Raw genomic sequence first — 27,813 nt, forward strand, 5'->3', positions numbered from 1 at the left:
AGTGTGGGGGGAAGGACAAGGGGGAAAATGCAAAAACAAAAATGAAACAAAAAACCACAAACAAACCAAAAATCCCAACACCCCAATAACAAACCAAACCTTCTGGACTATGCCAATTCAAATTCCATCTGCAAAATTTTAAAACAGGCTCTTTCCCTAAACAGTAAAGCCACATGCCCTATAATACATAAGGAAAAGGGAATGTCCCAAGAGAAGAAGATAAAATGGGTATGTTCAGCCAGAGAATCTGACTAGCGTTAACCATACGGTGTACAGTAAAGTCATAAAACAGTTTGCTGTCATCAATTCTATACTTTTTCAGAAAAAATATTTTTAAATTTGTTACAATACCTCTTATTCAGTCTATCTAAGTATTTGTTTTTAGAATTCATAACTTCTGATCACTTCAGAAATTCTAAGACCAACTCCACAGAATCACACCCGAAAGGCTCAGTTTGTAGCCGTTGCCGGTGGCAGTAAAAAAGAATGCAGAAAATACCTGCTTGGCCATTTTCCTGCTGCATTAATACAGAGGGAAATTTACCTCTGCCAATGGTTGACACAATAGGCTGCCAGCACTCAAACTAAAAATGTTTACTAGGCTAACAAGGCAGTGATTCTCTGAACTGTGGCAGCAGAGAGGAGTACTGCTCTATTTTCTAATGGTACAAACTTGACTTCAACAAAAACAACTGCTACATCTGCCAAACTGGCCAGAGAGTGAGCTTAGGCACGTGCAAGAAAGACAACTCTGTCCTGCACCATGTCAGAATGGTATGCATAAGAGACACACATGTCAAGATAAAACTGCTTCTGGGAAGTAAAAAAAAACCCCAAACCCAGAGGAGTGAATTGCTATCGACTCAGATTGTATTTTGATCTTGTACTGGGGTACTGGATACTCCAGTGATTGATTTATTGAACTGTTAAGCCGTAAGATATTTTGAAGACAAGGAAACAGAGGTATTTGACTGAGGAGATGGAAAGTGGGATGTGATGTGCAGAGCTCAGCCACCACCCAGGGCTGGAGCTATGGAGAAGTCACAGCAGCAAACTGGAGGGCAAGCTCTCAATGCCATGGCTGAAGAGCAGGTGGCAAGGACATGGGGTAAGGTGAAGCAAATGCAGAACTAGAACTCCGCTTTCTTCCTCCCACACTGCCAAGTGAATCTCCACTAAATTTATTACTTTTTACACACAAAAAGAAAACATAAATTAATTGCTGCTTGAGAATGTGTATCCACAATAAATATCAAAGCACATGTATTTTCTCAGAAAGAAAAGGCAGCATAACCAGAAAGTAAATTATAGCTATTAATTCCCCACCCAAATTTCTGATGTTATCCATTATATGCAATTCTATTGTGGATATGAGTTCACGACAAGTAGATGTTGCTAAAGCAGCCCACTACTTTTAAGTGACAATGCTCTCACTTGAGACATCACTCAGGGGGGATATTAATAATCCAAGCAGAGTTCAATTTCTTACATTGCAGTCAATATTTTAACTCTCTAGAACAAATGGCCAAACAAGATTTTAACCCTATAACAAATGACTATGCAGCATTTTAACAACTGATAACAAATGACTGTGAATACAACTGCAAAGTATCTTCCCTAGCTTTAGATGACTAAGTAAGGACGATGAATATTGAAGAGTCTCAGATGCAGGATCGGCACACCTACTCATATTTTCAAGAAACATCATTATAAAACCAAAACTATCCATAAATTGAGGTTTTACTTGCATATCCTTTCAGATTCAAATATTGTATTATCAGGAAAAAGAATTTAATCTGAAAAGCTGAATAGAAATAAAGTATTTAGTAAAAGCTTAGGTAATAGTGTACTTTCTAAGACTATCTAAAGGAAAATTTTTTCATACACCTAAATCTTAAAGTCGTCAACTGGTTTTGTTAACAGTCCATACTCCACCTTTCTCAGCCTGGACTCACATAGTTGGTTGGAGTCCTTCATGTGCTAGATTTCCTTTTAACACTGTGTATGAACAGACAGATACTCACGTACTTCCCAAAAAAATAAGAATCAATAGACGATTAGCAGCAGGACTGTTACAAACACACAAGGTCCTGCAGTTATCAGAAGGGTGTATCCAGGGATTCTCAAAAGTCCAAATGCCTGATTCCTACCTAATAGAGTCTTAACCCTGGTCTCTTGACAAGAGATTACTGAAACTCAGAATAGGGGCTGTGCTCCCATTCTCTAAGGCAAGATCCATGCTTGGCAATTCAGTTCAAGCACTTTGAGTTCAAGTGGCTTTAACAGGATCAGAGACCAACCAAAAAAAAAAAAAAAAAAATCTAAGCATACCAGGTACATAGCTGTTCTTTACTTTGTCCCATGCAATGGTGATCCAGTGATCTACCAAGATAACCTTAGGTGAACAGAAGTGCCGTAATATTTCACTATACCACAATCCATTCCAAATTCTAGGTTTATATTACAGAGAAGACTTAAATCCTACTTCTAGTATGAACAGGTACTACAGGATATTAAAAAAAAGAAGTCTTAGAAAAATACACCACAAAATTTTCTCTAAACATATATAAAATTAGTACCAGTAATGTTAGAATATTTCTTACAATATGTTTAAAACAGTTTCTCAGTCAATTGGTCAAAACTTGCAGAGCACAGTACATGGATGGGTTTTTCTGACACATGTTTGGAATGACTGGTGTAATTCACAAGTTGCAAGTTCCCCTAGGTCAGGGAAGTGTACTTAACACACTGGTTTTGCTTTAAAAATATGTTCCCGAAGTACGTACCCCATGATATATTTTGGAAAAGACATACCAGACAGACTACATAAACACCTCCTCTCTCAACGCTTTCATCGTAATCCACACAGACAGCACCTTAGACTTTTGAAGACATTTGCTATGAGGTATCAAGTAAACTAACTTCTTGTTCCTGAAAATACCATTTGCAGCAGTGACAGCTTTAGTTCTTTACACTTCATTAGCACTGCAGTCAAGTCCCTTTCTTCAAAAGATAGCAGTGTTCATACAGAAAGAAAAATAATTTCCAGAGACATGAAAAGTGGTATAACCTTTTGGATAACTTTATCTTCAATGACCTATGCAATTTTAGAAGCTCCTGATTAGCTAGAAGGTTACATGAGAAAAACCCTACACCTTCTCCCTTTTATTTTCCCTTCAAGAACACACATAACAGCAATTTCATGTTTTAACTAGATTATCTACTACTTTCAGACCCTATATTCTATAGAGTATATGTTCTCTTATGAATAACACAATTCTCAAGCTATGCAGCTTGATGCACATAGTACAACAGTCGTTTTTTTTCCTGAAGACAGCTGAAAATAATAGCCCTTTATAGAGATAGGTGCAAAAACCAGAGAGATGCATGCTCCTCATCTCAGCCAAGAATGCTGCCTCCCATTACACACTGGAGAAACGAAATGCAAATGTATGTAAACTGTGTTATAAGGTAACAGAACTCAACATCTCATGAGTTACAAAACAATCCCTTGCAGCTCCAGTATATCTAAACAGATACCAACAAGTAAAATCCTAACACTGATTTGAAAGCAATTCAGTATTCTTAGAGGGCATCAGTTAAAAGCCCCTGATCAAAAACAAACAGGCTTCGTATGTTCAATTCATCTGCATCTTACCCAGAAGTAAAAAATGAGACGCCCAAGCCAGCATCCTCACAGCTTCGTAATGAGAATGGTTAAGGGCTGGAACTGCCTGCCAAGAGAGGCTCTGAAATTTTCATCCTTGGGGATTTTTTGAGTTTGACTTAAAAACACCCTCAACCACCTGACTCCACTTTGAAGGAAGCCCTGCTTTGAGCAAGGGGCTGAACTAGATGACCTGAGGAATACCCCTACGACTGCAATTATTCCCTAATTTACTATACCACACACTGGAAAATCCCTTAATGAGACACTAACAAGAGCTGATAGAACTACAAAATATACATTCATTATCTGAATTATGAGTTTCCCAAACAAGAAAAAAATTAAAATTATATACTACCCTGAAAAGGTGATTACTGGTCAAAAGTCAGATGGAATATCTTTCAGTGAACTAATAGAGATGCACTATTTTGACAGGGTTAACAAGAAAGAACTGCAGGTCCCAGGAGCTCAAGGCTCTGAAGAGACTTTGGCACAGTCCCTCTCCTTGTCCACACTGCCAAACATCCCCATTCTCCCCCTAAATTAGGCATTGCAGCAGAGATGATTAAGCCTCCTAGCAGGAGCCGGACTTCATAAAATCCTGTTCACGGTGTGCAGTGCTTCACAGGGCTCCAAAACTTGACGGCATTCTAGATTAATCAGTCAAACCATGAGGAAAATGAGTGAAAAGGATAGCACAGTAATTCCAGATTAGGGTTTTTACTTCAGATAATGTTAAAACAAATATATGCACATGCAAACAAAACTGTAAAGGCACATTCCCCTGCCTCAGTTTCCTCAATAGCAAGAACAAACTGCTCAAACCAAAGGTATTTTGCATATCCAAGCTTATCTTAATATAGCTTTTTCTTGTCCTAAGGGAATCTCTCAGTTCCCTTGAGACAATGTTGAACATATTTCTCCTTTCTCCAGGTATTTCCCAGTGCTTTGGGAAATACTGCTCCCATTAGAATACTTAGTTCACTTTACAGGACAACCTGTAGATCAGACTCACAAACGTCTTCTAAACCTCTTAAAAGATGATTAATTGCTTTTGAGTTCAAATGTGGAAAACCAGTCTAGCCAGCAGCTATTCCGTTGTGAAAGATGTTCCTTTTAAGAATAATTTTTTAAAAGGCAAACATTGACATAATTATTAGGCCTATGCCAGGTAAAAGTTTTGCACCCCATCACTTGTGAGTTTTATTTCCTCTCGCGTTTTCAGCCCAACATTTGTACACTTTCCACAGCTTTGCAGCAAACAAAATCAATGTGCAGAAGACATGAGATTACTTGACACATGACAACATCCTTTCAGCCACACATTGATGAGACTTACAAGTATCACAGAGTCTAATGAAGTTAATGAATTTTGTAACAATTAAAATCAAAGTCGCTACTACTTCTGTCCATCCCCTTTGCCATGTCCACAGAATTCCTCCTTTGCACTGGCATTGTAATGATTGCAAGGTGCCCAGTTTCAGAAAGAAACTTATTGTTACTTCAGAAAGAAGTAACAATACTGAAGGAAATAAGAACAGCTTAAGATTAATATTTGCTCTGCACAGCATCCTGAACCAGCCTTGATTTGTTTTATATAAGCACTGACAAGGACACAAGAAAAGAGTGTGCTCCTGCCTTACCTTTTGCTTAAACAACAACAGAATACCAACCTCACAAACGTGAGTTATAGTTTAAAAAAAAGATAAATACACCTCTTTTTTTTTCAGAAATAGAAGTACTCAGCGCATTTATATCAGCACCTCCTCCCTGAAACACAAAATCATTGATTATACTGTGTGTCCCAGAGTTTTAGTTTTTTGTAAGTATTTACTGAATTCCTAAATGACTTTTTTTTTGGCTGAACTTCAAGCCAGTTGTTTTTTTCAAGTTGAATTTCATGTTTTTTAGCCCCTTGGTTTACACTTGTAGTTGGACATCAGGAAAAAAAAAACCTAAACAAATTTATTTTATCCATTACAGAGCCAATCAGAATCAATGCCTATAGTCTACGACACAAGAGTAGTTTTTCCTGAAATCTCTAAGCTTCTTCTGCACAGCTTATTTTTAATCTTTTCAAACAGATTTTTAAAAAAGAAACTTTAAAAGGTTAATGTCAATCCCATTATTTCAAATAGTCTTTACACAACTTAAGAATGTTGTGTTCTTAAGAATTCAGTGTTGCCCAGGAATCCAATTAGACTCCAAATCAGAGTATCCAAATTACAAAGGCACCATAAAACCTACTGTGCTGCTGCTAACAGCAAGCTAGATGATCATGTTTGCTATGCATTTTAGGAAAAGTTAATTCTCATCTAGTTTATATTGTACTATAGTCTGATTACACCTCCCCTGCCCACAACTTAGCTCGCACAGATATTCTCCTTTACAACAGTACAACTGTGAAGTCCCAATTAGACTGAATAAATCTGCATGAGATATTTTAGCCCATTCATAATATTGAAATAATTCTTTGAAGTACTGTGCAGCACCATATGGTATTTTATCCAGTTTCATCATTTGTACAGAATAGCTTGCAGTGGTTTGTTACACAATATTCTGAAATATACTGCAGCTGTAGTCTGCAGAAATACAAGCTTTCTCCTTTTTGCATTACTTATTAGGATCCCAGGGATGCTTTAAAAACCTTTAGTAGAAGATCCACTTAGAAGGGTAACAGGCTCCTGAAAAATCATTGTCTATCCAAGAGGGAAAGAGATGGAAAACCAACAGTTAAAAATGAAAGTGTACAAAATTAATTTTACTTTTTCTCTTTAGATACCTATAGCTCTTAAAAGAATAGAAATCTTGGAATTAAGGAGATGGGTATCACCTAGAGATATCAGCATGCTTGGGACTGTGTGCAAACTTAATTTCATTAAAAGCATTGTCTTTTATGCCTCCCACCACCAGCACTTTCTTCATTAAGAAGAGCAGTCCATGACTTGAATTCGCTTTAGCATTCAATGCACATTGGATGCATGTGTTCAACTGCCTTGATTTTTTAAAAAAAGATGAGCCTAGCAGAACCTCAGTGTGATACATTAACAAGAATGGATTCATTAACAATCTTCATTTTAAAAGTACTTTTTATGTACTCACACAACAAAGGGAATTTTTCTGCTCCAGCCCATTCGCTCATCCTTTCTATTACTGCCTTTGAAATTCCTTTCAGGTGTCCTCTGAAGTGGAAAGTTCTATACTGCTGTTACCAGGCATCCCTGCATGCTGTTGCATGCCACCTCCAAAATATTATGAACCCTTTTCCTTAAATACAAACTGAAAGTGCTTGGCACCACAGGAAAAAAAAAGCCTGAAAAAAAAGCCTAAACACACCTTTTTTAGAGTTCAGTTATTCTTTTTATCCGCCTGCACTGTCAGGCTTTACAGGCAGTGTGATTTGCAGTCATGAGGACGTTGTGGTTTGTGTAGCAGACAGGTCTGGGCAGGCTGGCAGCTGCAGGTAAAGCAGTACCACTGCCCGAGCTCTGCGCCTCTCCCCTGTGCTCCACGACAATTATTCACAGTAGCAACGCAAGCAGATGCACCAAAGCAAAGCTACCACAGTTCTCAGCCCAGCACATTGATTCACAGGGTTAGAAACTTCCCAAAATTTCACTGAATGAAAATAATTCCTGAATGGCAATGCAGTCAGTCAGACCCTATACTACATGCTGTAATTATTAAATCCTTCTGTAACCATAGGTAAGCATAATTTTGGATAATTTTAATAATATTTCAAATGAAACACAAAGATGAAAGTGAAAAACCATAGTGAACACTAGTGAATATATATAGTTAGAATACAGTTTACAGAGAAGACATCTATGCACTGCCTGTGCAAATTGCAGAAAACAGAGCCTTATAAACAAACTGGCAAGGATGGTGGGAAAATGCTATTTAAAGACAACACAGGGTCCTAGAATATTAGCTGTAAATGCATATAATAAGTAAAAAAAAAAAAAAAAAAAAGTTCATCAACCTCACCAAAGGAATCTGAGATAATGCAGGAAGGACAAAGTACTGTTTCAGGTATTTTTGCCATTTTGTTCAAACTGTCCAACATTCCATAAATTAATCCAAAACACACACACTCTCTTTATTTACAGGTGCATTATGATGTGCTTATTCTAACAGCAACCTAACTGTGCACATGGCAATGTATGTAAGTGCGGTTACAATTTCCAGTCTTATGAGTCCTTTGTGGTTACCAACCAAGCAATGAATTTTATTACTATAGTGATAAAGCTCATGTATGAATCTTACAAAAGATGAATGACCTCATTTTCCTCAAAGGGGAGTTCCACTGCTACAAGAGTGACGGCTGGCAAAATAATTATGCCATCAAAAGACTAAACTGATTCAGATGGAACTCAAGCTCTGTCAGTAATGCTGCTCACGAATGTTACTCAAAGCACTTATGATCCTGGCAAAAATGGCATTAGAAGACTATGACAGTTTTTCAGATTGGTAATATTCCAGAGAAAGCTGAGTGAAGTTAGAAAAAGAAATAGTGAGAGTGATGATTCACCTGATCCAAAGTAAAATTTGAAATTTGTGTAAGAGGATACAATCATATACAGGCACTAAAAATTTTTAAATCTCTAAAATTCTGCATCTGGGGAGGTATCTAGCAAGCATTATAAACAGGAGCAATACTTGTTTTAAATGGATTGTACATTTAAGCCTTGAAATGTAAAAGTTAAAACCTGTAAAATAATACCATGCATTAGTTCTTTTATGATAGAATTTATTATAATGGCAAATTCTACCATGCACAATGGTTTTATGTACTTAGAATAGTATTTCCAAGGAACACTCATGTATAGCATCTGAACACTCCCAAATTATAGAATGCTTACAGTGGTGCTACAAACAAATAAGAAACCCCAAATAAGAAACCTCAGTGTGATACATTAACAGGGCAGTTACAATGAAACATAAATTGTCCCCCCGAATTCACGAAAAGATGCAGTTATAACTGAAAACACCACACACAACTAGGCAGAATGTTAAAAAGCTATTTTACAGGTATTACTATAGCATTATTCAGCTTTTTAGCATTAAAGAATAACAACACTAAACCCTCCCTTGAAGGTATTCCATTGTTTATAGATCAATAACTGAGATTTCAAAACTTAACCTCTGACTAAAAGATATCAAGTCTTTTTAGGTCATGGGGTCCTACATGAGGTCTCTCAGAAGAAAGCATAAAAGTCCTAAAATAACAAGCACACACACAGGTTTCTCTTAATTTGCCCTGTTGGATTCCCATAATAAGGGCTTAATAGCTCCAACCCCAGAGCAACTCTGCAGTCATCAACAAGACCATTTACCACATGATTTAGCAAACGTATTTCCAAGATTTTCACTTACATGTGCTACACAATATGGAAATTAATGTAGATCAATTTATGAGTAATATTGTTCTGGGATTCACAGTTCTTTGCATATCAGATCCAAGAAAGAATCTCAGTTTCCCTGAGGCATACACAAATCGCACGGTACCACCCTGTTCCTCACCATTTACTGTGCTATGGGCAACCAGTCCAGGATTGCGCCCTTTCCTTTTCCAGACCAGGATTTGGGTTTGAAGAAAGACAGAGAAAAAAAGTAATAAAATGTAGTCCCATTCACATAAACCCATGGTGAAATTCACACTGTTTGCAGCACCCAAACAAAATAGGAAGCCACCTTTCAGAAAATGTGTTTTCCTTACCCCAGATTACTGCATCTGTCTGGGAACTGGAGCACCATGCAGACATCTGAGTAACAGCTCAGCTAATTGTCAGCTTTGCCTTCCTCTGTAGCACCACCAGCTAAGCATTCCAAACAGCAGGAAGCACCAATGTAAGGCAGTGCGCTAGCTGAAATCAGAGATACCCAGAAGATTGCAGAGACCGTTTAAACCAATGGATCAACACTCTTTCCTGACTCTCCCACTCACTGCACCTTTTCCACAAACTTGTTTGAGGGGAATGTATGACCATCATGCAAACTGATAGGTGAGGGCAGGAACCCATTTTATTGGCCTCTCTTCCCCACCATCTTCTCCACACTTCAAAATCCATATAAATTAAGTCTACCCATATAGCTCTTGTGTGATCATATTATTCCTTAAAGAAAGCAGAGTCCTCCAACAGAGGACACACAACTGTAGCTCAAGTCTTTGCAGTACTGATTAGCTTATAGATCTTGCAAAATAAACTTCAGCTCAGCCCTGGGGTTGCTTACATTTTTTAACCCCTCTCCCTCAGCTTTAAGGCAATGGCATCTACTCTAACCTTACACATTTTTCTTCAGTGAAATGACGGTCATGGTGATTGCATGCTTACCACCCTGGTTTTATTTAGTTCACTCCTCCAGCCCATCAGCAGTGATTGAAATTAAATGTGTCCACACAGAATGATGGTCTAGTACTTCAAATAAGTGTCTTCTGAAGAGCAAAGTCTTCTCTTTTAACAGACTGTCAATTGATTTTGTTAAAATTATTTCATTCTGACCATATTCTAAAGGACTGACAACTAATTACAAAAAAAAAACCTTACAGTCTTTTCCATGATCTCATAAAAACAAACTAATAAAAAAAGATTCATTGGAGTTTGAGGTCACCATACAAGACCTAACTTGACACAACCTTCCATGTCGGCAATGAATTGTTGATAGTTACCTTTGTAAGCAGAGTTCTCCAGGCAGTGCCAAATCCACCTGGCACCGTTTCTGCTGGAGAGAAAAGTAGCTGTTTATTTCATATGAGGAGTCATCAGAAGTCTTTAAAAACCCACACTGTCCAAAAGGACACAAAATGGAAGGAAGTTAGACTGGTGACGTCTCCCTATGCCCCCAGAAAACCCACACCAAACTTCAACCCTAATTTGTATTTTAGACATACTCTTATCATTATCTTGACATGTGTGCTTCTAGAAACAGAAGAAACTAACTTGTCTCAGTTAATTTTTAGTCTTTTTGTACATCACCTTCCACAGCTTTTCAAAGACCTCTCATTACAGCACTGACATATTCGTGACTAGAAGGACAAAAGAAAACCATCAACAGAAACCAGACATGCTTTCTATCTTCTCTTCTTAAAAAATAAAAAAAGTGAGCAAACAGGAGAAGCAGGAGATAGGAAGCAACAGCTTAACATCAATTAATTTATTTCCAGAGAAATAATAGAAATAAATAGTGCAAGATGGATAAATGACTGAGCTGCCATCTGCTTCTGTACTCAGCAGCACTCTGGAAACAGCTACTACAGTGAAGTGTTTTGCAAATACTGCAGCAAAGAGGGCAGTATGTAAACTGAGGGGAGTGAGGCAACAAAGCAAAACTGATACCCACTCATCTGTAGGAGTTTCTTACATGTGTCAACTTTCTAATCAGAAAGCAGAGAATCTCTTCAGATAATGTAAGCCCCATGTGTGTTCTGGATCTGCAATTGCCAGCTTGATGCTCCTACACCTGCTGATATGCAGAACTACCCCTGCAGAATATTTATTTTGTTCAGAAACATTCCTAGTACCTCAGAGTAACATATCCCGGCACAAAAAAGCATCTACAATTCTGGTTTCAATTTCCTTAAAATCCAACTAATCTGATTACAAGCAGACAAATACAACAGAGTAATTATAGACTACAGAAGTGTAAACACTATCTTCTTAGTTTTTTGGAAAAGTATTTTTCAGCTACTTTTGTGACAGATTATTAGCTAATTGACTACATATGCCAACAATCAATATAGCTATACGTATATATAAAACTGTAAAAAAAATGTAAACATTTATAACTATCTAACTAAATTACTACAGATGTAATTTCAAAAATTTATTATTCCAGGTATAAATTCCACTCAACTGGCCACTGTCTTAGTGACTGATAGATAAGAAAACTACCAATATTATATTCTCCCATCAGTTTCTCACAAATGGCAATTGCCCAAGGAGCAACTTTGGTAACTTTAAGCACATCACAGTTATGCACATTGGCTAATATCTCTTGACAGTGTCTGCTTCCTGCCCCCAAGGTATGACACCAAGAAATCCTAACACCTCAGAAGTTATGAAATACTGATGAATTAGCAGCATCACAGAGTAACAGATGTATAAGTGTGCATATGCAGGAAAATAACTAAATTCAAATTAAATTTCAAGGTCCTCTTAAAAAAATTCTAAAAAATCATCCAGATGCATACCATGTTTCAAAAAAAGGAGAAAGTGAGAAGTAGAGAAGAGCTAGGAAAAAATGCTAGCACATACAAGTACAGGCAGAAGGAATACAGCAGAACACACTCTTTTGCCTGTTCTAAGTGCTCATATGCATCAGAACCTCTACATCTCTCATGCAGAGCTCCTTTTTCTCACACCACTTCTCAGGTTCTGGTGAAATAACTCTTGTTTTCTTTGTTTTCACACAAAATAGTGAATACTGGACTTCTAGAAAAACATGCAGATGACTTCTATAATTTACATCAACTTAATGATCTACTTTATCTCACGTTTAGACAACTGTAAGAATTACCATTTCTGACTAGTGCGCACTCACTCTCTGTAAGGAACTAGCACTGGACTCTCCCATGATTTTTTTTCTAACTGTAAAGAAGAATCCTGTTAAAATGTCTGGCTCACAAATAATGGCAGAATTTCTAGATGGGAAAAAAAGTTCACATTTTATTTTTTGATCAAAAAATTCTAATACAAGTATTAAGTTTCAAATCAAGTTATTCTTCCCTGCCCTGAAAATAATTAAAATAAAAAGAAGTGTCTCGGACAGTTCAGTCATTGATGACTAAGGTGCTTACAATGTGTACAACTACTGAAAGGAAAATCGGCACAGACAACAAATTCATCCAAACAATCTGATGGCATAATACTAAATTGTTACCCTAAAAACTCACAACATCATTTGTTACCTTAGAACCTTTCTATTTAATTGCAATTAACACTACATGAATAGAACTGTCTTGGACCGTGCCCACTCAAGCTTCTGTAATTATTCTAAAATTATCCTTTTATCCACTTTTCATGGTAAAGCTTCTTCGAATTAAGCAAGTACAGTAACAAAAAGATTAAGGAATTCTAGGTTCAAGAAATGGTACAAGAAAGCATTAGTCGTTAAAGAAATAAGTATTTCTCAGTGTATGCCAACCTTGAAAAAGCTAAATGCTGGAAGGTCAGCTTTAGGTCATTCTCTACATTACAACACAGGAAAACAAAGCTCCCAGGCTCTTCTTGAGAGACAGCTAGGGCTATCAAAGAGACATCTGCAGATTTCTTAACAGAGACACTGATCTAAATCAAACACTCCTGGATGCAAATGGAGCATTAAAGTCAGATGACTTATGGAGAAGTTCTAAATTTATCATGGAAAGATAGCAGCAGCTTAATTAAGGCTGTTATCAGCTTCCACTATGAATATTTGCTATCAGCTCTCCAGTTCTCACCTCAGACATCTGACTTGATTTAGCAACTAATACACATTAAAGACAGAGTTCAGCACTTATGGGAAGGTTATGTACAAATACACATTTTTCAGATTCCAATTTTCCTTTTACCATGAATTACTTATTTCTTCAAGTAGATTTGCACAAAAAAATAATTATTTTAGTTAAAGCACACTGCTTTTGACAGTTTAACTGGCAATTCTCGTGACCTGAAAAGGAACATTTAGTTCACAAAGGCATTCACTGATTGCTACACAAGTTTGTTTTATTAATTTAACTCCAAAGATTTTCAATAAGCAGAACCAAGCATTGAATTTGTGAATACCTCACAATTTTACAAGATTACAAGCGGTCATGAAAATTACTACTGGGTCCCTCCTGTACTGAGAGTTACGTAAGCTGTGCCTTTGTTCTGCAGATAACTGAGCTCTGTGTGTGAGCAGTATTCTATCTTGAACACTGCCAGTGCACACATAATTCTTAACCTGTTTCCTCTAGTTAAGGCTCCTTTTATCCTTGAAGTCAGTCTTTTCTCCACCTTTTCTGCTTCATCATCCTTGCCAAGAAATCCAGATGTTTACAAAACCAGATTATAATTTAATAAAAATTTGCAGAGTTTTTAAGTGTTCACAAAGCCTGACTCAAAATAATAAAAAAAAAAAGGCAGCCTGAAAATGACTGAGATTTTTCCTCTTCTACAGCATTTTCGCACCCACTTTGTGCAACACATGAGCTTAGCCCCTGAAGAGCCAGTAGGCTGCACAAGACAAAAAAAGCTAAGTACAAAAACACCATTATAAAATTATGATCACTTGGAAACCAGACATGATGTCCCAAGGTGACACTGAAAGGAAAAAGTCAATGGTGGATGCGGCCTGTTCTATCATAGCCGTGCTGTCAGCAGATTCTCTCTAGGAGCAAGGAAACGAAGGTGATGTATTGTTGCAAACCATGTTCCTTACAAAAAGCAAGCCCCAGCCCTTCAAGGTGATCTATGAAGCCAGAGATACAGGTTCTCTTTGTAGTGGAAGATTAACATGCATGAGATCACACTGTAGTCACACGTTCCCTGTAATGTTTTTTGCTGATAATACTTTAACAATTTTAAAGCTTCCAAAAGAATATGGGTGTTCATCATTAACCTTATCATTATCACTGGTTTTGCAGTGCAGCAGTTAAAAATAGACAAAATAAGCATGAAAGAAACCATGGGAGGAAAGAAAAAGAAGAACTTTTAGAACAAAACTAAACCAAAGTACTTTTCAAGAAGCAGCTAAAACTACCAAGTGAAGATTGAATACTTGCTCATCGCATAATTTACAGACCTCTAAAGGAAACAATTTGCCACTGTCAAACAACACTAAGCAGTCAATGGTAACATCTATATTTAGGCTAACTCTTTTAATTATAAAAGATGGTGGCCTTTTTTTTTTTTTTGGTCCCTGAAATAATCTAACAAATTCATTTTCTGGAGAAGGTTTTTATTACTCAGTAGGGAGAAAGTAGTAATGTGCCTTTGCCAAGTGAAATTATCACCATATTGGTCAAAGTCAGAAACTTTCCAAAACATTCCTCTTCTGTCATCTTCCACACCAGAAAAATTAGTGAATTAATGACAATAATAGCTTAATGTGGTTTTGCCAACAAAAGGCAAGTCCCACACTGATTTCAAGGGAAATAACAGTGGTGTACAGAAAACCTTGAGAGACAATAAATTTCTGAAAGCCAATAACAGGTTCTTGCTATTCTTGGTCATTTTCACAACATCTGGCTCATGATACCTATAAATCACCTTTAAGTGGAAAGCCTCACAAACCAGCCTAAACCTCAGACGCAGAAGACCCTAGACCATGGAATAACAGCCTCCTCCTGTTAGTGTCTTATATATTCAGCCCTGCCTTGAAAATATTCTTTAAAGCTTCACTGTGATGCCTCATCGTAATTACAGCTGTACAAAACAGAGCCCATGTACACCCCGTGCTCCCCAGACCACCCGTGTCTCCACATATGCACAGCTACACAGCAAGACAGGCACTGCAGGCTGCAGCCTGCCCAGACACAGAATGGCCGGAGATTCCTACGCAGTCCCGTCGCCTGGAGCACAAGTACTGTCATGCAGCTCCATTTATATGCACACTATGTTTAAAACAAAAAAAAAAAAAAGAAAAAAAAAAGAAAAAAATGTTCTTAGGTACATCAAACTACCACGGTTCCCCACTCAGTCTGGCAAAACTCCATGAGAGGTTTTACACTGCATTGCTTTTTGCAGCCAAATGAGGATGGAGTCAAACTACTTTGCTATGCCTGATCTCACTCTGTTTTGGAGGGTTAAACTGGAGATGCCATAAACTGGTACCTGGAAGTTACAGAATTACACAGAATTTTTACCTCTCTGCCTCAAGTCATGTATTTTTTTTTTTCTGCTTTATTTCAAGTTTTAGATAAACCGGAATATATTTGAAGACTCACAATATATTACTGGATTATGTAAGAATTTTATAAGGACACAAATAAAAGCTAACCTTTTGAGCTTGAATGACCTGGGGAAAAAATATCTTCAATGCTTAAAAATCTCTCCAAAATCTTTGTGTTTTCAATGCAAGCAAGGGAAAACAAAGCAATTAAAACATTTTATGGAACATTTCAGTAAAGGCCAAAACCATGTATTTCTTCATTTTTGTACTCTCACACCTTTTGTTACATTCTCAGCAAATAAGCAGATCTTAGCAAGATATTTAACAAGGCTAAAAGACAACCTGATTGAAGTGTTGAGAACAAAAGCAGGCTGAAAACATGTTCTACTTTGTATTAAAAATATTCACTTCTTCATTGGCTTATGTGATGCATACTAGATTAAAAAAAATTAGGATACATAAAATTATCATTATGTATTTCTAATTTTTTATAAATTAAAAATAGCTGATTTAATTTTCATCTGTTTAATGAATCCCATCAGTTATTCATACATTCTTTATCATTCAGTTTGGCTACCAATCAAAGTTATGCTTGAGAACAAGGACAAAAAGCAAGCAGGATCAGGAGTATAGTTAGATTTCCTTACACTAACAACTATCATGAATTATTTACTGAACTTCAAAGCTTTGAAACTGGTGATGAATATGGTAGGAAAAATAAGATGTGTTTGTTTACTATCAATTATTAATTACATATGTTTTACAGTATAGCATGAAGAAAATGATAAAAATGTATTGCACTTATTTCACTAAAATTTACTGTTCCATTTTACTAAAATTTACTGTATCCATTCAGAGATTATGCATGAATTATTTGGTAACTTTGTAATAATAAGATATGGAAAAAACCTGACAAGTTAAGAAAAAAAGGGATTAAATCCATACTTTGCAGTAAGAAACGTACATCTGTATAAGCAAAACATTATTCAGGACTAGGGAAAATGAAGTCCTGAATAAAAATAAACTACTTATATAAGCCAGCTCAAGTAATAAAACATTTAGAACCTAGAATACAAATGAAAGCTGAACTAAATTCAGTTCCAAACCAGACAGATCAAAGAATGAACATGTCAGTCCCTCTGCACAAAGCAGGAAACAAACCAGCCATTAAGGGTTCAAATTTTCTAGTGATTGGAAGTAAACCTGGGATGCCCAACTGTATGGCAGATAGCTGCTGGTTTTAATGTGCCTTAGGTCAGATGTGGCAAACTTCACACTTCTAACCAGTGCTGTTTGTAATAGATTGGATGAAACACGCTTACAAAAGAATCAATAAATGTAAAGACTGGAAAGAATTAGAGAGGCTTGCAGGCTTGTACCTATTGTCTGCGGGAATTAGATGTCAGTTTGAGCACTATAACTCTAACAAAGGTTTCCTAGTTTTAATTTACTAGAACACATAATGGGCAATGTAGAAGCTGGGAAAGACTCGTCTGTCTGAATATATTACTTAACAAACAGTTTAATTAATGTTACAAACATTATTATAGTCTGGCATACTCCTCTTCTGCTCATTCACTCCTATTTCAAAGTCTTATCATCAAAGGGCATTTCTTTGTAAGGTTGTTCCACTAACTCTCAGAAGCAAGAAACAATGCAACATGCTCAAAACATGGATCTAAATAAATTGCAATACACCACAATGCTAAAAGTTATAAAAATAACTAGAGATACACAGCCTTCTAGTGTGTCTTACACAGCATATATATTTGCATAACTTAAGCACTTCTACAGGTTAGCTATACTATATCCTAAATGCATATGTTAAGAAAATTTTCCATTTGTAAACTATTGTATAAAACAAATGTATAAAATAAGACAAGTAAGTAACTGTTGGCTACAATGAAAAGAAAAAAAGGAAAAAAAAAAAACAAACAAAAAACAAAAAAAAAAAAACCAAAATATCACCATCAGGATTTTCCAAAAATTTCAAAAAGACTGGCTGATGTCAGAAAATACAGCTCAAGTCTGGTTCACAAAATATCTTTCCTGAGGTTGTTCAATTGTTCAACTAGCTCTTGTGAAACACAAGATCCATACACTTTTCTAATGAAATATCGCACAATTACCGTATTTTTATACATCAGCTTGATATGACTTTAGTTCAAATGTGCAACCTAAATAAAAAAGACGAAAGTATTGTATTCCAATAAAATAAATAAGACGTAAGGTATAGTTTAACACCATGCTGAACTTCAAGGGTTACCTTTGATATTCACAATACATTTTCTCACATTATCTGATATATAAAGTAGAAAATCAGGAAACAAAGATGAACAAACCATCCATAAGTTTCTCCAAATAAACCATATGGTCTAGTGTTCCAACAGACAAAATGAAATTTTAAACACAATAGGATTGTTTAATGCCATATTCCACTGGGTAAAATTGGATACAGAAGGTTGGATTTCTCCATCCCAGGTTCCCTCTTCAAACCACAAACTGTTCATGTGCAGCTGATAAGTACAGTATCTCTGAAACTCCCTTTATAACCCAGTGCATACATTGAAACAATCACTGGAGTGCATTTTTCCCATGGAAATGAGCAAAGAACCCAATTTCTGAAGACAGAAATGTATTCTATCACAGGGTTTTGAATAACAAGTTATTGAGTTCTTGTTCTATCATGATGGGAAAGTCTCACTTGGGACTTTTTGGTTCATTTGACAAGAAGTTGTTATGACTGTAAAGGCAAAGGTATACATATATCTACATTACAAAGAATGTCCTTGTTACCAAGAAAGACTTTGTTGATATTCCTAACCCCAGACAAAGAAAAGCAAAATGTGTATTCATTTTTATGTATTAAATGCTTGAATGTTCAGATATGAGAACATTGCTGTACGTATCTCACTGCATGCTGGTGGATTTGGTTTCCATCCTGTCAGCAACAACCTGTGTGGTTGATGTGCTCCCTTGTGCTTCAGCTGGTACAAAGTACCGCTTCACTACATCTACAGCAACGCATGTTTGGCATCCTGCTTTCTTCTCATTTAAATCTACTTCAACAACTTGGGAGCCTTGTCACTTGGACAGCCAAGGTCATGAGTTTTGAAGAAAGTTCACTGCAGGCAAATCCCAAAGGGATATATGAGTGTCTCTTTGTCCAGTCACATCAAAAGAAAGTTTTAAGAAGGGTTAATCGACACTTTAAAATAAAAAGGAAGTACATTCCACAACAGGCGCTCCTGTTTATGCTCCTTTGGGCTGTTCACTGTAGAAATCTAGTTGACAGAAATTGGAATGAAAAGCTTAAATCCAGCTATTCCTAGAAAAAGCTGCCTCAGAAAAAGAGAGCAGACGATTAACCTTTTGGTATATCCTTGGCCTAGTAAATGATAACATTCCACAGTGCAGTAACATATTATGCAGTTTCTTCTATGAAAAGAAATCTCACTAAAATGCATATATCAGTATATTCCTTAATTTCTAGAATAACACAAAATTAAGTAATTAAGATGTTTAAAAATAAAATCAATACTTAATTCTCCTGGTAAGCCCCTACCTTCCCCAATAAGGGGAGAGTTACTACCACCCTTCTATAACTGATGAGTGCCCAGTTTTTAAAACTGAGGTACAGGGGCTGGCACTCCAGTATTTTGAAAACAGGCAAAACCCATCTTCAGTCAATAAAGTTTTTTCACAGTGGAAAACTTCAGGGAAATACTGTCCTTGCAAAAAATGTGATTGACCTCGCCTCAACCAAAAATTAGATTCCCAGATATACACTCCTATAAAATCCACTATCATTGTGGTTATATAACTGAACAAATAGTTAAAGTACCTTTTCTGCTGCCAATGAGACAGAGAAGAAACACCTATTTAAAATATTTGCCCACTAGAGGTGGGGGGAAGTAGGAAGTTCTGCACTCCAATGGATGAAGGGTAACAGATATATAATACTGGTAAAAGATAAGCACAAATATTTCTGATTATAGACATCCATAGAAACAGGCAAACTGTTTTATACATGGTAATGTCAGGTTTCTTGAACACTATTCTTATTTTTCCAGTTTCATTTCACTTCCCTTCCATTACAATACCAAACAACACACTTAATGACCGCTTACCTCTAAAGTTAAAGAAATAGTTGCCTGATTGTTGCCAATGTCTCACAGACTTTCTTTCACCTTGCAATAGACTCCTATGGAAAATGGAAAGCCAATTATTGAAGCAGAATCAACCAGAAGTGTGTCTTTCTCACTAATACAAATTTACAATCAGACTACATATTTTTTTGAAGTATTTCAATGTAAGAAGTGTTCTCTACGAGGAGAAGAAAGCAGTCCAGCAATAGCTGCAGGATGAAAGCAGCTTCTTTGGTTTATGCTCAGGTTCAGGAAGAGAGGAAAATGATCCAGTGGACAACAACAGAAAGATGAAGCAGTCTGTTCCTACTTGCTAGTTCATCCAAAACCAGTAAGTATTTACCACAGGGATGGGCAAACACCTGCACAGGATGCTCACAGAGGTCGCAGGGTCTCCTTCCTGCTGGGATTCAAGACTCAGCCTGGACACAGCGTGGAGAAACCCAACCTAACCAGGCCTGCTCGGAGCTGATCTAGATGAATGAGGAAATCTCTGGAGGTCCCTCCAAAATGAAATGATTATTCATATACAATCACAGAATAATTTTTAACCAATTATTTTCCTAGTCATACAACCTCTGCATTGAGGCACACTGGACTCCTGCCAGAGCAAGTAGCCTGAAGAATGTGGCAGCCTTCATGATCCATGGAAGATTAGTAAGTGACTGGCACATAGCAGAAATGAGAAATTTTGGAATTTTTTGATTTTTTGACACTAACACCCAGAGACGTAACGGGCTCCAGGACACCTGAGATATACTTTTTTTTTTTTTTGTGTGTGATGTAACAATTATTTCTCATTTAATTTTTAATTATTAGAAAAGAAATAATTTACTTTGTCTAATTATAAATGTTAGGGTGTCATTAAATTCCACTCCAGAGAATGCTTCCATATTTTAGGTACCCCTGTGAAAAATTTCTTTTTTCTTCCCTCCTGTATGAATCTCTATGTAGCATGCAATCCTGCTGCAAATCTTTATTCACAAGTAGATTTTCTATCAATATATTTCCACTGTTAATCTAGACTACAAAGGCAGAGCAAAAGAAACATACATCTATGAGACAATACCTTAAATTTAGCACTAACATGACAAATTTTTCTTTCCACAAAATTAAACCTGTCAGTCCACATCTGTTCATGAAGAAGGAAACAACTCAGTATTCCAGTAACTTCTATTCCAGCAACCTTTCAAAACAAAAGTCTAGGCTTACTATACTCATCTCCAGTACAGGAATCATTAACATAAAATATCTCTTGATTCATGAGCATCACAGCAGGCAAGACATTACTTTCTCCCATTCTGCACTGGCAGTTGATTTTTCCATGTTTATGCTGTGCAGATTGACAAGTAGTAGGGCACATTCAGCTGCAAACCCCTTCAGAAGCACACCTGACACTGCTGTAGATTAAATAATTGCTGCAAGTACCAGTGTGGGATACTCTGTGCACAGAAATCCATAAGAACATACTGCTGTTAAGACATTAATTTCGTGTAGCCCATTTGAGAGATTTTTGAATGCTGGTGCCCAAGCCATTTATCATACTACATATGGTACTGGTGCAGCTAATCAATAGTATTTGTAATTTAGCAAGACTGAAAAGGCAAACCTATGGTCCAGAAAAACAAACATGGCTTGTTTATGCACATTTAGTTATGAAGGATGAAAAAAATATTTTTTTTGCTAATGATGCATTAACAAAGTATTCTGAGTATTCTGTTTGTTAAATGTCATGCAGCTCACATAGCATTAACTAGTGCAATCCTCATCTGAATTGACATCATTTATATAAGACAAGTACCATACTTCATAAAGGCCTAACTAAACTTTTAGAGCATTTTTTGACCCCAATGGCACATTCTGGTTTTGTCAATTCCATATATGAAAAAGAAGAAAGCAAATTAAGACAAACTAGCAGGGGAAAAAAGCAATCTTAGAATGTTCAGGTAGTTTCTGTGCTGTAGAAACCACATATACACATGCCAGATTTTCTTTAATTATTTTTCTCCTAACTATACAGTTAAACCAGCCAAGAGGTCCTATGTTGGTAGCTGTCCTAAGGAGTCAATTTCCACTCTTGACACAAAATACAACGCGCTAGGATATTTAGCAAAATTCAATTATATTATAAAACATTTTAGCTAACAAAGATATTAATTTTCCCCATTTCTGTTCCCATTTTACAGCTTATGAGCATTTTAAGGAATCAAACAGACTGTCCTTATTTTACTGTTTTCTAAAATCTGAAGACAGTTACTTAATGAGCAAAAACATTTGCTTGCAACCCAGAGTGATCTTCACATCCCAAGAACCCTTCAGATAAAGTAGTTCTGTCAGGAGCCTGAAAATTATTTTTTTGAGTGGTTATCATATTTTCTGATTCGCAACTTATCACTGTTTACTTTTCCTCCACCAGAAAACACCCAAACCTTGGGTCTTATCTATTAGTCCTACTGTATAATTTACTGCCAGAAAGATAAAACCACACAGTTGATCTACTCACATCTCCAGCTCAGAGCTACAGTTCCTTATCACACAGCTTTATACAGGTTAAAGACTTGATGCATACAAGAGCAGTAGCCCAAACCAATTACCGCGATATCAACTACTAGATTTTTCTACATAAGAATTCCAAAACCCACTCCTCAGCTTGGATACTGGTTACTCTATGTTCCAGCTCAGCAACAGAAACAAGGATATTTCTTAGTTCTCCTGATCTCTGTTTTCAGTAACAGATTTCTGGGAGGCCATGTGGGAGCATGCGAAGCTCAGGGTTTGGAGTTTTTTCATTTGCTTGGGTGTTGTGGTTTTTTGCTGGGTTTTTCATTGGGGGAGAGGTAGGTGTGGGATTTTTTCAGTTTGTTTTTCTGAGTGTTTTGTTTCTAATTAAAAACTTTTCCTTTACAGGTAAAAATAATTGTTTAAGCATGGCTGTAGTTTTTCCATCCCCTATCAACACCTTTAGTCTCTTACACTATTATTTGTAATTTGTAATCTATTTTTTCCTATAAATACTTACTTTTCATCTCTGGGGCGTGTCCGTGAATATTTCTTTTCCCCCAATATACCTGTTCTAACAATGCATCAAAAAGGAGAAATCAAAGTAGTTATCTAACATACACATACTTATTGGAAGTTGGTTTCAGCTTAGTGTGTTGTTTTAGAAGGTTAATACTGACTGTGATCAAACACAAAATTTATTTGTATTTCCACTTACTAAAATAAAGCATCAATAAGAGGCAAATGAAAGACATATTTCTGATTGCAAGGACTGAGGTGTTAAATATAAAGCTACACAAACTACATTCAAAACAGCAAACAACTAATTCCTAGTCAATTTATGGAATTGTGCTACATACATCACACTATTATTCAACAGAGGGCATTCAACAGAGGGCAGATATTAAGTGGACATGATTAAGCTCCATTTTAGCCTTAAATTTGTATTCAAAGGAGCAAAATAAAAACCATGTGACCAAATTTTTTTTTAAATTGTCATTGCAAATATATTCTCCTGAAGGAATTCTCGATATCGTAGGGATAACACTGAACACACACACACAAAAGATTTATCTTCCACAAGCATCAGAGCACTTGATCAGGACTGGGACCATTCCTTTCTCATTAATGGAAAAACCAGGATGAAAGGTTATTTCCATAAACCCAGTGGCAGGCATGAAAAGAATCAAAGTCCATAATTACAATACTTTTACTGTATTCTACAGAGAAAATGTAATATCTTTAAATTCTAATTAATTGTTTCCTTTTTAATATGAATAAATATTTCAGGTGAAACATGCTTAATTTTACCCAAATAACTGGTAAACACTGAATGAGTTAATATTTAACATTCCTTTCTATGCACCTCAAAACCAAGAATGTGCTAGATGTAAGAAATACAACATCTTGAAATTGTGTAGTCTGCTTTTCAAAATACATAAGACTTAAACAGAATTAGTTTTATATAAATCTAACATCACCCATCTCTACCTGAAAGGCCTAACACCTGTTTCTAGTTCAGTGAAAGTACTGAGTAAAGAAGCTGCCCAGTACATCTTGGGGTATATTTCTGTCACAACGAAAACAAATCAGAACTGGAAATAATGTTCATTTACATCATAAATATTCTATTCTTGATTTTTTTCTTATTGGCAATTTTTTCTTTTAAAGCATCTTAGAATGTTTTTGAACAGCTAGTTCATTCTGTTCGTTCTTTTTGATAGCTACATATTTGGAATTTCATACTCAGAGTTTTTCTAGAGTATCCCAAATTAATTGACACATTTTATTTCTAAGTCATCTACTTACCAAAGAAACATGACTACCTCACATTAACTAACTACCTAGTAGCAACATGTTAGGCGAGGGTTTACATCTTAGGGTTTACAGCTCAGACAGATTCTTAACTCCTGATGAAATATCCTGGTTTCTTGCAGCAGTACATACTGAAAACACTGCTGTTTTTAAAAGATAAGCCATACTGAATATTTTTGTGCACTTGCCACAGGCAAATAGTATCTTCTTCTGGACAATTTGATCTTGCACCGTAAATTGTACGCACAGCGCACGTTTCACTCACAGATCAATTCGGTAAACGGAAGCAGAAAATTTTCTGAAAGGGAAGGATTTTGCTTTAAGATCTTCCACATAATTTTTTCACTTACTTGGTCAGAGAAGACAACTGGACACTTACAGCATGCGACATATTTCATTGCTCTCCTCCTTTTGAAGGGCACAGAGCTGTCAGACCATGGGGAAGAGCAATAATGCATTTGTAACCAAGAAGTACTTTGTCTTTGGGAGACCACTCGGAAAACATTAACTACACAGCAATGGCTAAGAGGTCTTTGTTGTCTCAGTAAAAATGAAAGTATTTTTGCTATCTGCAACTTCACTGAAAGTCCAACCTTATGATCAGAAAGTCAGAACCACCTGCGTGACTCAGTAGCTTTGGTCAGATTCATGATATGGCCTCTACAGTAGATCACTGCAAGGATGGAAAACACTTTTTGGTCAAAAACTCAAGTGCTTGTGGATTGTGCTGTATCATCAATTTAAACCTTATTACCTTCAATTAACAGCTGAAAATGACTGCATACATATATACATATGCACATACGTTAATATGAACGTACTGTGTGGCTCAAGCAACTACTTGGCTCAAGTAACCATTTAAACAATGTCACGAATTAAACAAATCATTGTGGCATGTGCTTTGGTTTCATTTTTAAACCTTTTAGTATTCACTTTCATGAAAGAAATGAAAGTAGGTTTTTACAGAATACATAAAGGATAACAAAAAAATAAAGTGCACACAGCAGTCTGCTTTATTCCAGGCAATTGGCTAATCTTCGGTACAAAAGCACCGTTGAGATGTTAATAAATTCAGATACACAGCTTTACAATAAGAACAAAAACTAAAATAAAAAGAGTAGTGAACAGAAGAGTTTAAGAACTGGAAACTGATAAAAAGCTCTTATAGCCAGATATTCCACAGTCTAAGCTGCAAACCTGCCTTAGTTACCTATATCCACATGTGATTATTAGCACTGTGAAATTCTGTATATAGAAAACAGAAATGTCTTAATGTATAGCACTGCTAAATACACCAAAATTAAGCTCTGACAGAAAATCCTGAGATGCTAGAAGAGGGTTTTTTAAATAGCATAAAAAATACTATGAATAATGGTATTATTTGTATAGTTAGGCGTTCTATAGATAATAAAAATAAGTCAGTTTGTTCCAAAACAACTTTGAAGGAATATAACAAAGGCACCTCTTTGACCCCCAGAAAAATATACCAGCATGCATAGAAACAATTTCACCCTGAGTCTCCCTACAAAATAAACAAAAACAAAGCAACACACCCAGACACTAAATAACATGTCACAAAGAATTTTAGTCTCTTCAAAATGCTCTTTAAAATCTTGCCTAGCAAAGGTAAACAGTAAAAAGGTGAAGCTAAGCACTATTCTCATATCACTCAACACTCTCTTTTCCAAACCAACGACCCCGTATTTCTTCACTCACTTGATACTTTTTCTGGTCCCTTCTTGCATCCTCTCACCTGCTCCTGCACAAACCTTGTTTAAGAGCTGAGCTCTGTTGTCATGCATGGCTGTGATTCTAAAGGACCAAAGGCTGAAACAGGGGATATCAAGTACTTTCCTCCTACTAGCTGTTCAAATCTTTTCAACTGTAAGGGCTTGATAGCCAACGTGTACTTTCACTACAACTGAAAAAATATTTTAACTTAAAAGTAAAATAAAGCCCAGACTTGTGCAGCAGAGAGAAAAATCCAGCTATTTTTTGGCTGAGTCATCCATTAGATTCAGCTTTTAATCTGAGATCAGTACTATCCATAAACTCAGCCCATGCAAAACAAGAGACAGATAATTGTTTCAAAAGAACATTTAACATAGCTAACCAACTTTGAATTTCAAAAGTCTACTTCTTGAAGGCAGTTTTCCACTCTTTTGCAACACTGTATCACTGTTTCAGTGATATTTGAAATATGCAGTCTATTGCCAGCGTGATGATTTTTTTCAAGGCAGAATGTGTGAGGCTGACACCGAAATATCTATTTCTTGTATTTCATCCTTCAAAAACCAGATTGACCTCAAGTTTCTACTTGGGTACCATGACTTTTGGTTTCACCCATCCCTCAGTATTTGCTACACCGTGTCAACACCAGCCAAGAAAAACAGTAACAACCCAACCTCAAGCTTGGCTTCTTCTAGGATTTCTCTATTAGGAAGTTCCATATGTTTTCTTCATCCCAAAATACTTATTCTCAGGATAATATAAGTTCAATTTTCTTCCACTGTCACATTGTTGAGTCTGCTCTTGATACAGACTGGCACTTTTTCAGTTCCCAAGTATCCCTAGGACCTTCCTGTCTTACCCAAAACACAACAAAAATCTCCTCCATAAGCAGGCTTAAGAAAATGTCAAAACTGACAGTATGACTCAAAGATTTAAATAAAAGGGTAGGGGGGAGGAAGTTTTCATGCCTTATTAATACATATTAAAAAAACCCTCTTGTAATTACTGAGTTTTGTGCAGCACAAAGGAAGAATTAAATATTGTTACACAGTCTGCTAAGCAATTTTTATATCACCAAAACCGCAACATGCTACAATAAATTTTATTTGAAGACAATTTTTTTTGACAGATAAGAAGTTAATACAGAACATTTTGAATGCTACTAATTTAAATCCAATACATCACAAAACCTACCTTTTATCAAGAATTCATACTTTGGAAACAAAATTGGTTCTACAGATTGAAACACAACCACTTAAAATGTTTAAAGTTGTATACTTCATTTGTGCACATTTCAGCCCTTTGAAATAGATAATTTTTGTACTGCAGTCCTAACTGGCTGTTGTCAGTTCTATATATAAACTTCCTGCTTACATTGCATGTATGTCCTCTCAAGTGCTTAAATTGGGGATCCTGCTTTACAGTACTCACAATTAAAACTCTTTCACGATTCCCAATATTAGTGCTAACATGTTAAAAAAAAAGAAACAAACAACAAAAAAACCCAACCCTGAAAAACCCCACACACAGAACAAAAAATCCCCAGAAAATAGAATACTTTAATAACCCTTTCCCTTATTATTTATATTGCATTACTTATAAAAACCAAAACAAAAACCCCATCATCCCTTAAACTTTACATGCCAGATAATCAAGCAATAATAAACAAAATTAATTAGTTTCTGAGCTTTAAGATACTTTGGTCAAATCCCAAATATTTAGAGAGAAGGTCTGATTTCTGTTAGATGTGATTCTTTCAGCTAAATTCAAATCACAAAATACTTGGTCAAACACATTTATTTTTTGAGTCACAAGTGTCCTTCTCTTGAGGTTCTGCCTGAAGGCTTCTCCACTTCATGAATTTGGGCTAAAGGCAGCTAGGATTCTGCCAGATGAGCAACAAAAACCTCCTCTTCTCCTCAAATATCAATGATCCATTTATTACTAGCTTTCCCTCCTTTTCACCTTTAGTCAAAATTGTTTATCATTTTCTCGCTGATCAATACATTTTAAATGACCAAACTTTTGTCCAAGTCCTTTCCCTCAGGCTAATCTTCACAAGTTCAACCTTTCCTTGAACACTCTATAGCAGTTATTCTC

The 27,813-nt window shown here is 36.2% G+C and overlaps 1 protein-coding gene across 4 annotated transcripts in view; it reads right to left on the reverse strand.

Annotated features, from left to right (window-relative positions):
- Positions 1-27,813, reverse strand: part of TENM3 (teneurin transmembrane protein 3) — a 469,046-nt gene that overhangs the window by 352,288 nt on the left and 88,945 nt on the right. For 2 of the 4 annotated variants that reach the window (XM_068187008.1, XM_068187009.1), the window contains one exon: positions 19,651-19,724. The exons of the other annotated variants lie outside the window; for them this stretch is intronic. The gene's annotated coding sequence lies outside the window, so the exon portion shown is untranslated. The remainder of the gene's footprint in view (positions 1-19,650; positions 19,725-27,813) is intronic. 4 annotated transcript variants of the gene reach the window in all.

Source organism: Anomalospiza imberbis, chromosome 4, assembly GCF_031753505.1.
Source record: "Anomalospiza imberbis isolate Cuckoo-Finch-1a 21T00152 chromosome 4, ASM3175350v1, whole genome shotgun sequence".
NCBI classification, from domain to species: domain Eukaryota; kingdom Metazoa; phylum Chordata; class Aves; order Passeriformes; family Viduidae; genus Anomalospiza; species Anomalospiza imberbis.